Source organism: Larus michahellis, chromosome 12 (genome assembly GCF_964199755.1).
Source record: "Larus michahellis chromosome 12, bLarMic1.1, whole genome shotgun sequence".
NCBI classification, from domain to species: Eukaryota; Metazoa; Chordata; class Aves; order Charadriiformes; family Laridae; genus Larus; species Larus michahellis.
The window spans coordinates 1300443-1312757 of NC_133907.1; the positions used below are offsets into that span (position 1 = coordinate 1300443).

Sequence of the window (12315 nt, forward strand, 5' to 3'; positions counted from 1 at the left end):
AAGCAGCTCCAGCAGCGTTGCCTTCACGCGGGTGAGGTGTTTGTGTAAGGCCAGCTGCAGGGATGGCAGGGATGGTCTGGTTTTGATCGGTAACCAGGGCAACAGGGTAGAGCAATGAAAGAAACAGCATTACTGTGGCGTGTAGCCTACAGCAAAGACTGAAGGTAACTGTGAGGCTCAGGCTGCACCATTTGGGTTTTGTGTGTGGTTTTTTTAAGAGCTACATTTGGATATCTGCAAACATGAATATTTTAGACGAGACAAAGTGGATTGTTAAATAATCTGTGCTGTGCCTGCCCACACTGGGACAGTGAGCACTGCTCACTGCCAAAACGCTTGGAATCAAATTGAGAAACATGAACAGAAGTTAATTTTCAAGGCCTATTAAATATTAAATATCTCAAGCCTCTCCTGAAAGAAACATTTATTGATATTTAGGCTAGCTCATTCATGTGTGTGCATTTGATTAAACTTTACCTCAGGGGACAGGGAATGAGAAGTACACATATGGATCAGAGCACAAGTCCTAATGGAGCAGGGTTTATGGAGGAAAACATCACTGGCATCACCACACTTGCCCTCAGCTAAACAACGAGCTGCTGAATGAACAGATGAGAGTTTGGGTGCACTTCATGATGCCCCTGAATACTGGAGCTGGATCCAGTCTCACTGATTGCTGTTCATTCTTTGTAGCATGGTAGCACTTTACACCCAAAGGAGAACAGTGCATTGTGCCAGTGGCTGCACAAGACAGAGCCTGTCCCTGTCCCAAAACATGTACATCCCATACAAGTGAAAAATAGCACATTACAATTTACATTAAGTTCCAAGAGTTACAGGCAGAGCAAGTCATAGATATGCCACATTAATACCCATTGATTTAGGAAGGAAAGTATCATGGACCTTGACCATGGCTTTGATCATCTTGACCTTGCAAGCCTTGTATATTCATATCAGGGAATTATTTCAAGCTGCACTCCCATATTGTTAATTCCATTTTTTTGTCCAGTCAATTGCTCGCTAAACGTCTTCATAAGTCAGGAGCCTAATTTTATGGCTCTAAAATAAACAAAACTGGTTTCCACCCCACTGCATCCGTAAAACCAAGTTGGACCATCACAGAGTATTCACTGAGTAAGATGATTATGTCATATACAGCCACATTCATATTGCTGAAATGCCTGGAAGGTCACATCTCTTCAATACAGCCTGACTTCTCTTAGTGTGAAAGGCCATTCAGGTGGTATAACTACAGGATTTATCTTTTGATTTAACATGTAGCTTGCTCAATAATGAGCCTAAAGAATTATTTTAAAGGAGGCATACCTAAAGTCAAGTGTCGATACGAGGATTTAAAAATGAAACTGTTCTGCTGGTGAAGAAAAGGGCTGGTCATTACTAGAAGCTAGGAAATGTAGCGTCTATAGGTCAGTGCAGTGAAGGAAGCCTCCATACTGCCTGCTATGGTCTCATGGAGCAATCTGTGGTGCAGGCTATTAGTCTCATTGGTAACGTCTAGAGGATGGCTAAAAGCCATCTTTGTTCCAAGTGCTGGAAGACAGGCTTTCATTTAGTTCCTTCCTCCTGGAACATGGAAGATTCAGCGCATTTCGGGGAACAGACGGTGCAGAGATTGCTGGAATAGCCAGGAATGGCAAAACAGATTGGAAGCTATCTCCCACACAACTTCCAGCACATATGTGCACTGGCAGAGCTCAGCCCAGCTCTTAACTCATCCACCAGAATAGAACATGACCATGCAAACAAGCTCAGGTGGTGGATGCATGCAGGAAAATATTTACACAAGGAAAAGAAAGTACATGTCCAAAATAAAAAGTAAAAATGGGTAGTGTTAAAGGCCAAAAAGTCAAAGCCCTAGAGATATCCCTCTGGAGTTCCTAACTGGGTCTCACCTCACAAACACAGCCCACCCCAGCATAACCTGGTGGTAGTGTGGCAATGTAACCACCGGGCAGAGGGAAAATATCGCATCTTTAAACCCATTCATTTCACTGCTATTTGTGCAGCACAGTCTCTTTGTGCCTTTGTGAAAACTTGGAAGTTTAGGAAGTTTATAGCTAAGGAACGCACTGCTAAGCGTTCAGGTGCGAAGCACTGACCAGGAAATGGGATCCAACAGAGATGTCTGGGCTCTGGATGATTTTGCCATGACCTGTGCCGATAAGAGCACATTGCTGCTGCTGCACTGGTAACACTTTGATAACAGCAATGGGACTTGCCGGCTCATGAATCCACCTGAACCACCAGGCTACAGCCCTGTACTTTAGCACAAAATAATGTACAGGTGGATTAGTCAGTAGTTATATGGCTGTCTGCATAAGAATGGCAAGTAAACAGGCAGTTTTTTCCAAGATCAATATTTTTCAGCACATTTGTAGGGATTTGGAAGTCTACAGCTGTCTAGCAAATTGCCTCAGTCCCACAGCTAACACAGCCTAGCTCCGTACTCTAGAGGGAAAGCTATGCTGACGTATATAATGTGCAACATATACTGAATAATAGTGTCTATGTAACTTCAAAAATGGGGAGACAAAAGAATAACATTTTCTCAAAAACGCCGTATTTTTTAAATGGTTCTGCTATAATACATTTCAACAGTAGTTGTGAACCTGCTGAGAAAACCAACGCTGCTATCTTGCTGATGGGTGTTCATGCAGTCAAAGCTAAAATCCCTGTTTTTCTTCCCTTTCCCACTCATTGCATCTCAAAAGAGAGATTGAGGAATTCCGTTATATCTTTTGGGCCAGATTCCACTTTCACAGCTGTGCAAGTCCACTGATTTCAGATTTATTATTGACTGACAGCAGAATGAGTACAGATTCAAGTATTCATTTATGCGCATTGCTGTTTTTGAAGAGTGTATTTCCCATATTTCGTGCCCCCAGACAATTTAGTCTGCCACTTGTTGCCGTGGAAACAGGCACTTCTCCCTCCTCCTCCATCCAAAATGGCAGTATTCCATTTTCCCCAGATTTCCCTTTCCAGTAGTGTTTTCTCTCACTAATTCATGCGTCCCCGGTGCACAGGGCCACGGTGTGCACTTGCAATATTCTACTGTGCATTAGGCAAGAGGGCTCCCAACAGGTCCTGGTTCCCATTATTATGTGTTCGGAGTGTAGATAATAAGCCCTCAATGGAATTCGGTGAATCGAGAGCTCTTTGTGTCAAGAGGCGGGAAAGACATTTGCAAGTACGATTATTTGCAGTAACTGCTTTCTGCCTTACAGTCTCACTTTGTTCTAGGAGGGATTTATGCTGAAACTGGAGGAGTAAAATAGTTGCTAGACTGAAGAGTGACGCAGGAAAAGGTTGTTTAATTAAATTTGATATCTGACTATTTAGAAAGTTAATGTTTGAACTGCTTGGGTGGCTGGTACTTCTCAAGTATGCCTTGTATAACCACAGTTAAAGACACTCCATTATTACTTAATGTTTCAATGAAAACATGAATTCCCAGAAAAGATTATACTTGTAATTTTCACTTCATGTTCTGTTTCACCTCCTTGGATATTTGCATAAGTAGACACGATGCATTCAGCAGCACTTAAGAGATTATGGAGACAGGAATACAGATACTGAAACATGGGCATCAAAGGAGTCAGACAGGAAGAATGATGGTTTTATGGACAAGAGCGGAACCAAAACTTGAGCACCTAAAACTGATCTTTACCACATTGAAAAACTTGGCATGGGTAAGTGGATCATGCTGGGGCAAGATTTCTTGGCAATGTAAAGTGAAAAAGGGGGTATCTTTATTGAGTACTTTACCACATCTGGAAATCTGTAGTTCCAATACTGCCCCGAGGTTCTTGGAAAGGCATTTTCGAGTTGACTTGCCCAGAAAGTGCAGACGTAGCTAAACGCACACCCAGATTAGACCCTGGTTGTACCTCAGCCTCATGTAACAGAGCATGAAGTTCACAGTGCTGCTGGAGACAGAACAATACCAAGCAAACAGCCTAAAAGCATAAAGCATGACAGTTCAACACAGAGCAATCTCAAAGGAAAAATTTACCTATTGATGAAACAAAAGCTGTGCCCCATTTCCCAAGAGCGGCATGAAAAGCCGTGCCCTGTTTCTCGAGAATGGCACATCCCATGTCATTTCCTCACAGAAACGTCTCACTGCAGCTTTGCTCACTGAAAAGGCATCAGCCCCCCAGACCGAGAAATTCAATGGGAAACTGGGCTGAATCTACAGAACTTTGGGGAATATTTGATTTGATTTTGACCAAAGGGCGGGGGGGAAGGTACAAACTACTAGTGGCCCTGATGCAGAAATTAAGTAGATACTGAACTGAGCCCAGTTTTAGAGACTAGCCCAAAGTCACCTGGAGATTATCACGGTTTGTTGATGAAGCTCCAACTGTGCTCAAACTCCCGCTCACTGAACTAGAAATCAGGGAACTGCCCTGATTTCAGAAGGCAGGGAAGACTTGACACAGATGTATTCCAGAGACAGAAAGGCAGGGGCAGGCACAAAGAGAAGATCGGCTGTCACTGCTAATTAGGTGTGTACAATTTAATGCATTTTGTTCTTATGTGGCAGGAATCATCCAGGTAACCTTGTCACTGATGCTAAAAATAACCCCAGCGAGTGCAGCGTGGGTGTCTGTGAAAGCCTTAGCTCCTCGCATGAGACGGGAGCTATATATAGAGCTACAATTTAATTCTGTGGGCGTGCGTGTAAGCCGAGGGAGTCTCCCGTTCTCCTTGCTCTGCACTAGACAGCAGGCCGAGATGCTGGCAGCAGGACCGGCTGGGGGATTGCTGTTGGAGATTTGCATGTGGCTGCAGTATTTTATTAACAGTTTGCACAGTGCCTGAATGCTTTTTAAACCTGGTGCTGTGTGAGGATTTGGGATTTTTTTCATGTTTTGTCCCTCCCTTTTCTGTGATGGGCTCAGCTTTTCAGGCTACAGAAAAGAAAAATATTGGCGGGGGTGGGAGGAAGGACTGGAAGAATGGGGGATATGTAAGTGATAGCTGAGATTTTTTGAAGCTGTCTCCAGGATTTAGATGTAAGGATCCCATGGACATTAATCCCCATGCCCTTCCTTGGTGTCAGGCAGTGACACACAGCTGGAAACCCTGTTATATAGCAAGTGACAGCACTGGCCTTACAGTCAAAGGGGCTGAGGTTTAGAATCTGCTGCCACAGTTACTCTGAGACAGCCTTCAAGGATAAAATCAGGAGGAAAATGAGAAAGCTCAAGTTTTATTAATGTCTCCAAGCAATGAGTCAGTTTACCCTCCTGTCTACAGGGCTTTTCAGGTCCAAGGGAGCTGCGGTGCAGCTCAAATACATGTATTAGAAGAGGTTCAAGTACATCTGTACATGCCATACCTTGACTGCCCCTACTCTGTCCCTTTCTCTTGAGGACTGAAGAGCTCTTGAGAAAGGTAGCATTTGTTCCCTTTCATGTATTACACTTGTAAAAATAGAATGAACTTCACTGATGTGAATCCCTGGTCAGCAAGTAACAAACCTAACTGCCATGGGTGTGTGATCATAACCGACCCTCTGGACAGAAGCTCTTTAACCAGAGGTACGTGCCTGCTTCAGTAATGAAGCACAGTGCATGCACAATTAATTATGGAGCACCCTATCAGCTCTGGGCAAGAGCCGTGATCTGCAGCTGAACCAGAAAGAGCAATTTGCTGTCTCAGACCAGCCCACAGCATGTTTGGCAAGAATTCTTGAACACGCTAATTCATTTATAAAGGGCTGCAACAGAGAGGACTTAGTCCTGTGTGTGTTTGATTTGAACAGCGTGCACATGACTCAAAGCTGCCCTCAGTGCCGGTTTGTATCGCTAAGGATTCAGCATGCACCTCCTGTTGAAAACATGGGGTATTTAGTTTGTGCTAACACGGGGAAGGGTCATTGCAGAGGGCAGTTAATTCTGCCCAGGGACAAGAATTGTTTCACATGTCTGGGGCACAGCTGATGAGAGACTGTCTTCTGGGAAGACACTAACTCCTTGCACTGCTCTGTTCTACTTCCCTGGCTCCAGTGCTGGGAACTCATAATCAAACATGTTTTCCATGGCACAGTGAAGGCAAGGGCAGCAGGTCAGTGCACAGCAGGGAAGGGAAGAGCAGAGCAGGAGGTGTAAACACAGAGAGGAATATCCAGGGTCTTTTCTGGGAAACGGAGTCAATTCCTCGAATAGGTCTTCTAGCATAAGTGGTACATGTGAAACTAGAAATGAAAAAATCAGGGTTCAGAAAGCTGTAATGTATCACAAGAGAGCATAATTATGCAAATAACCTTGCAGGAAAACTGCTAAAGCAAGTGTAATTAAATAAGGAAAAAACAATTTAGGGAAGAAAATAGCGCACTTGTCTTGCCCTGCCAAAATGCCTACAAATAGCATCTGTTCAGGCTCAGATCCTCTCTCAGAAAATAGGCATCTACACATGCCTGAAGATCTGGGCCCTAGCCCTGTAAAGGGACAAGCAGTCATAAACCAAAATGGAAATCTGCAGAAAGCCAATAATGCTCTGTAATGCTTCACCTTACACTGGATTATGATTCAGGTCCTTAAGCTAGTTTGGATCCGCAGCACAAGTAATTACAGAAAGACATTGATTTAATTTGCAGAGCGTAATCGATAGGGACCAAAGTAAGCTGCTGTGGTTGTCGCAGCCATTGGTGCTGTTTTATAACAAAAACCTGACCAGGACAAGGTGTGTAGCAGTTGTGAGCTACTGGTAACACAAGGGTTGAGCAGGGATTCAGCAGGGTGGCAGCCCTCACCAGTTGTGGGGATGGTTGCGGTGTTGCTGAGATTATTTAGGATTGGATTTTTTGTTGTGAAACCTGTTCATGGAATTCAGGAAGAACGTTTTATGCACTTAATGCCAAGCACTTACTTCACTGTAGTTGAAACAGAAGCAAGATGGGATGGACAGTATGCATCTGAAAGACGATGAACTGGTATAAGCAAAATCTCAGCCAGAAGGGGGTTTGGCTGCATGTTTTCCAGTTTTAATGTACTCAGTTTCAGACTTGACGCTTGGAAGCATATGGAACAAGAGAGAGGGGAGGGGTAGTTTTGGTTTCGTGTTGGTCCTCCTACTCCACCACCGCTTTTAAACCTAGCCACCTTTATATGCAGACTGGACAGAAACGAGTTTCACCATAACTGCTGCTTTGAATTGCCTGCAGAATACTGAAGCAGACAGAATTCACTTCCACAGAATTTGTAGCATGGCTTTTAGACTGGGGAAGGGAAGAGACAAAGCCTTCTCACAGTGCGGTGTGACATTTGCACACACCATACCTGGAGGACATATGGCTAGTACCACAGCAGGACCTTATCACTGCTTTATGGGCCAGTCTTGTCAGATGAGTCATCTGCACCTTTGTGTGAAGAACTCAAGCATGTTTTTGGACTCTCTTCCAAGAACTGGCTCACCACATGTGATCCAAGGAAACTGCAATTAATACAGTGCAGTTGCTGGCCCTCCAAATACTGTTAGAGTTACTACAGATTCCTCCCCCTGCAGCTCTGAGCACAACTTCTGTAGCCTGGTTCGTTCAAGATCTTAATTCCTCCCAGGAATCAGAGGCTTGGGCTTGCTGCTTTCATATAGGAAAACTGGGTCAGTATAGCACGGTTTCCACCTTTTTGAAGTAACCTTAGACAAGGCAAGGGGGGTGAAAAATGAAGGAAATAAGTATTTAGGAAATAGGGAGGGGGGGAAAGGAGAGAAAACAGGTCAGAATAGAAGGTCATTGTTTCTTATCGAACACTGCTTAATAAATATTGTACAGTCATATCAATTATTAAAATGTAGTTCTAGCTAAATCTTTTTGATTCTATTGCCTATGCCCACCTGGCAAGCTGCAGCTGTATAATCAGGTCTTGTGGGGGTTTTCCTGTTTATTTGTGTAGCTCAGGAGCTACTTGGGTCAAACAGAGCACCACAAGTTTCCCTCAGCATTTTTTTTTTTTCAGGATAATTAACTCATCCAAGCAGACAGCGCACTTCCTTGACCTCTCCAGACTCTGCAGACTGTTTTTTTCCCCCAGAAAGTACTCTCGTTTTCTGTCTTTTTCTTTATCTGTTGCATGTAACACACCAAAGGACAAAAAAGGACTCCCAGATCTATCAATCCATGCTCAAGTACTTGTCCAGTGAAATAAAAAGGAAACAGACACCAGCTTTGGGGGTGGAGGACCTCCTTCTGCTCAAAGCCCACTGATGCAGAGGACTGTATCAAGGCAACTAGGAAACACACCTGCTTAAAGAACCAGCATGTTGCTAAAATCTGAGTCTTAAATCACATTAGAAAGAGGTTTCTGCAAACCAGTTTCACATCTTTGTATAACAATGGGGTCAGGTTTTTTGGGGTTTTTTTTTTGTTTGTTTTTTTTTTTTTTTTTTTAAAACTATACAAAATATCACTCGGCCAGGAGTCAAACACCAGAATGCAAACATGAGTGCCTTACTGTTGACAAAAAGCCCTCAAAATCAAGACTACATGGCTCATAGATGAACAGCCACTGTCATTTGCTTGAGATGATCATATTCATTAGGCAAATTAAATTCTGAATGAATTAATACTTCAGTAGTTTTTCAGAAATCATGTAAAAAAAAAAAAAAGCCAGGATCTCACAACAGTCTCTCCAGATAGCAGCTGGTCTGTTGCAAAGAAATCAGGCTAATTTGAGGGTGTTTGCAAAAGCGATACTCTGGCCAGGCTGCACTGCAGCCTTATTATTGTAGTTGTCACAGGCAGTGGCTGCAGCACTTCCAAAAACCACCCAACAGGGGAGAAATCCTCCTTCTCCAGAAAAGGTTAAACAAACCAGTACTAATGTGGTAAGGAAAGTTGTATTTATAGGCATAATCCATTTAATTTAAAAAAAATAGTATTTTTGCAGCCTGTTTACAACATAAAGGAAAAAGCTAACAGAGAACGATAGGTGTGTGGAAACACCAAGCTTAGGTCTCCAAGGGTGATGGGAGAAGGAAGCTCAGGGTGAGCAGGGACTTTCTGGTGGACTAGAGGCCCAGCACTCAAACGCAGCGTTACTTGTGACTTGCTGTGCATCAGCGGCAATGAAAAAACACATGCTACAAAAGCCTAGAAAACCAGCGTATGATGGAGGTCTTCTGCAGAGAGACAAGGCCTTTGCTAGCTTTGAAGAAGTCACTGCCACCTTACGTTGCTGTGCATAGCTCCCCCCATCCCAGCAGGCAGACAGGGAGCAACTCTAAGGAGACATGGAGGCAGTAAAATGGAATCCTGTCCCAAGAACATGGAGACTTCACAAAGGTTTTCTGTCACAGCCTTGCACTTTGACGGTAACAGTGAGAGGATGTTGTACCACAACAAATCATAGCAGTAATGTCAACACTAAATGCTCAGGCCAATAGGAAATGTTACATAATTTAATGTTTACATTTTATTCAATTGAGGAACTCGGATTTCAGAAGCACAGGATTTTCTGTCCTGACTGAAATTTTCCAACAACCCCTATTTGGATTTACACCACCATAACTGAACGGAGGATCCTAACTGGAACTAAGGAGGGTCCCAAAAAGCTGGGGGAAGAACACGCAGAATATATGGATGCATTTTTAAATTCAAATCCTGTCTGCATTTTCATGTAGGTTAGTCTGTATGTAGTGCTCAGTGTCACGCTTTGTGGCATCAAGTGACAAGTCATACTCCTTACACAGCCCAACTTAAAACCAAAGAAAAACAGAATGACTAAAATACCATTTGTAGTGGGAAGTGAATAAATCCCTGGAGGGCCTGCAAGTCTGGTTTTCCAGACGAGACACTTAGCCACATTTTCCTATTCTGTTCAACATGGATAACCATACAGACTAGTTTTGCAGAGCACTATGAGATCTGCTGGTGAAATAACTACAAAATAGATGATTATTCCTGTTGCGACCAGGGGACTCATGCTCCTACCAAGTGCTTGGGCCACATCTTCGAGTTGTCAATGGAATTTCTCACTTCACTCTTTGCATTGAAAATCAACAGATAATCTCAAGAGAAATTCTGAAAAAGGCAAAAGACTAAAATAAAACAAGCAGGGATGCAGTAAAGCAGCAGGATTCAGAGCATGCTGTGGGCAAAGGCTGCATGGCCAGTTTTGGTTACTGACAGCATGAGGGCAAGCTGTTGGTCTAGCTCTGCGCTGAAAAATGCTGGGCTAACAATAGTGTGCACAAGAGAAACAGAAAATAGTACAACAGATGGTGCTGTGCTATCTGAAGGCAGGGATATCCCATCCTTTTGGGGATGCTGTGTGGGTGAGTGACAGGAGAGAACTAGAAAGCACTCGCGTTGCCAGGGAGAGTGTTTCCAGAGAGATCCCTGCAGTTGGATAGCAGGTGAGCAGTCAGACATATGGTCCCAGCAGGGACTGTCTGTCCCAGAAGCATTTGCAACTTTAGGAATCACTATCATTTAGGTTTTTTCTGTAGGGATTACACAAAGCCAAGAGCACGCTGCATTTTCCTTGATTTACTTCAGTGATTAAGTAAGCTATCCCTTGGTGTAAAATCTGGCATTACAAGCGGCTGGGAAGCGCAGTGGCATGTCCTCTCCTGTTAGGGTTTGCAGCTGCTGGGTTAGTCGGCTCACACAATCTGATACCACCAGCTCTGGGTAAATCCTTGCTCTTGCTTTATGCAACACCTTGCAATGGCAAATATGCCTGCAGGTGTTTATTTGTCACTTCGCAGACTTTGCAGATTGCCAGAGGGTCCTTTATGTCCAAATACAGGTTACAGGGAACAGAGAAGTATATTCTCCAGAGCTCACATTGCATGGGGAAATTCCCAGCAGCTTGTATCCATGGCAAGAATGGCCATTCTCAAATCATTTTACATTAAATGAGGGGGCGGAGGAGAATTTACATAAAGTCAGCAGAGGCAGGCTGACAGGCTATGCATACCAATATTTCTTTGTCTGCTCTCTGCAAACCCAGCTGTGATTTCTTCCAGTGACCCAAATCCCACAGTTGTACAGTGCAGTGGCATCTGTTGACCGGGGAAACTGTTTATAGGTTAAGCGCACAGTTTTGCAGGATCTTAACACTAGCTGTGCAACAGTGAGCATCCCAGCTGAATTCAGGACATTCTGGCACACTTCCAGCCACATACAGTATCTCTGTTTCGTGGACTCTGAAATGTAGCTAGTGCTACAGTCCAAACTGACTTTCTGTCCTGCTGCCCCTGTTCCCTCTGACTGCGATGGCTGCACTTGCGTTCCTGGCTGCCCAGGAGGCCGAGCCAGAGCCCATGGACACTTCACTTCTTACAGGGCTGACGGGTGGCTGGCAGCCCAGCCTCAGTCTCCCTGCACGAGCACTGTATTAGGCATCCTTTATACAGTGAAGTTAAAGCCTAATTTTTTTTTTCTTTTTGTACATATCGTTACCCAGTGAGCGTCCAGGAGTATGCAACTGTTTCACCAGGAGATTTGGGAAGTCTCAGGAAAGGGGCAGTCCCCACCACTGGGCTAAGATTTGTTTCTTGGCTCCTAGTGATTGACTTGGTAGACTCCCTACTGTTGCTCAAGCAGTCACTATCAGAGTTGATTTTTAGCATCACTTCAGCAGTGGCAGATGTCCTTATTTAAAATAATATAATGGCAATACATACATAATGGGATAGAACTAAAACCCTGGGATTTATATGATTTCTTTTGTTTGCATGTCCTGAAGCATCAAACCCGTGATGTTCTCAATTTGCCCAAATCTAAGCTATGTAACAGTGCTTTTTCCCACCGCCTCCCCTGTGGGAACACAGGGCTCCAGGGTTTTACTCCTGCTTCATAGAAAAAGAAAAAAAAAAAAGAGAGAGAGAAAGAGAAAAATCTATTGCTTTGCAATGAAACATTATTCACCACTTTCAGTGACCTGTACAGCATGACCCAGATCATAACCAGTGTGTGCTTTCAGTTGGGAGACCCTTCAACATACATTTTAATACATAGCCTTGAGCCCTCCTCAGCCTTCAGCAGAGGAGTTGCACTGGGAGCCTGCACCATTCGCTCTGTTGTTTGAAGAGCATGTTCTTTCAGCAGGTTTTCTTGCTGAGCTATTTTTAGCTGGAACGTATTTCCCTAACCAGTTCTTCGCCCAGCTGCAAGGCAGAGCAGAAGAGCAAGTGGCAGTGCTGCTCACGCTGACATTGCTACCAAAGAAACACTCAAACTGCAGACTCAGAGCCTGTCTTTGGCTGAAAAATCAGTTGTACTTTTGTCACCCTCATGACTAAATATTGTATTTCTATTACAAACAGGACAGATCCACT

At 43.8% G+C, this 12315-nt stretch overlaps 1 protein-coding gene across 4 annotated transcripts in view; it reads left to right on the forward strand.

The window, feature by feature from the left end:
- PHACTR3 (phosphatase and actin regulator 3) overlaps positions 1–12315 on the forward strand; it is a 114416-nt gene that overhangs the window by 81684 nt on the left and 20417 nt on the right. The window lies entirely within an intron of this gene.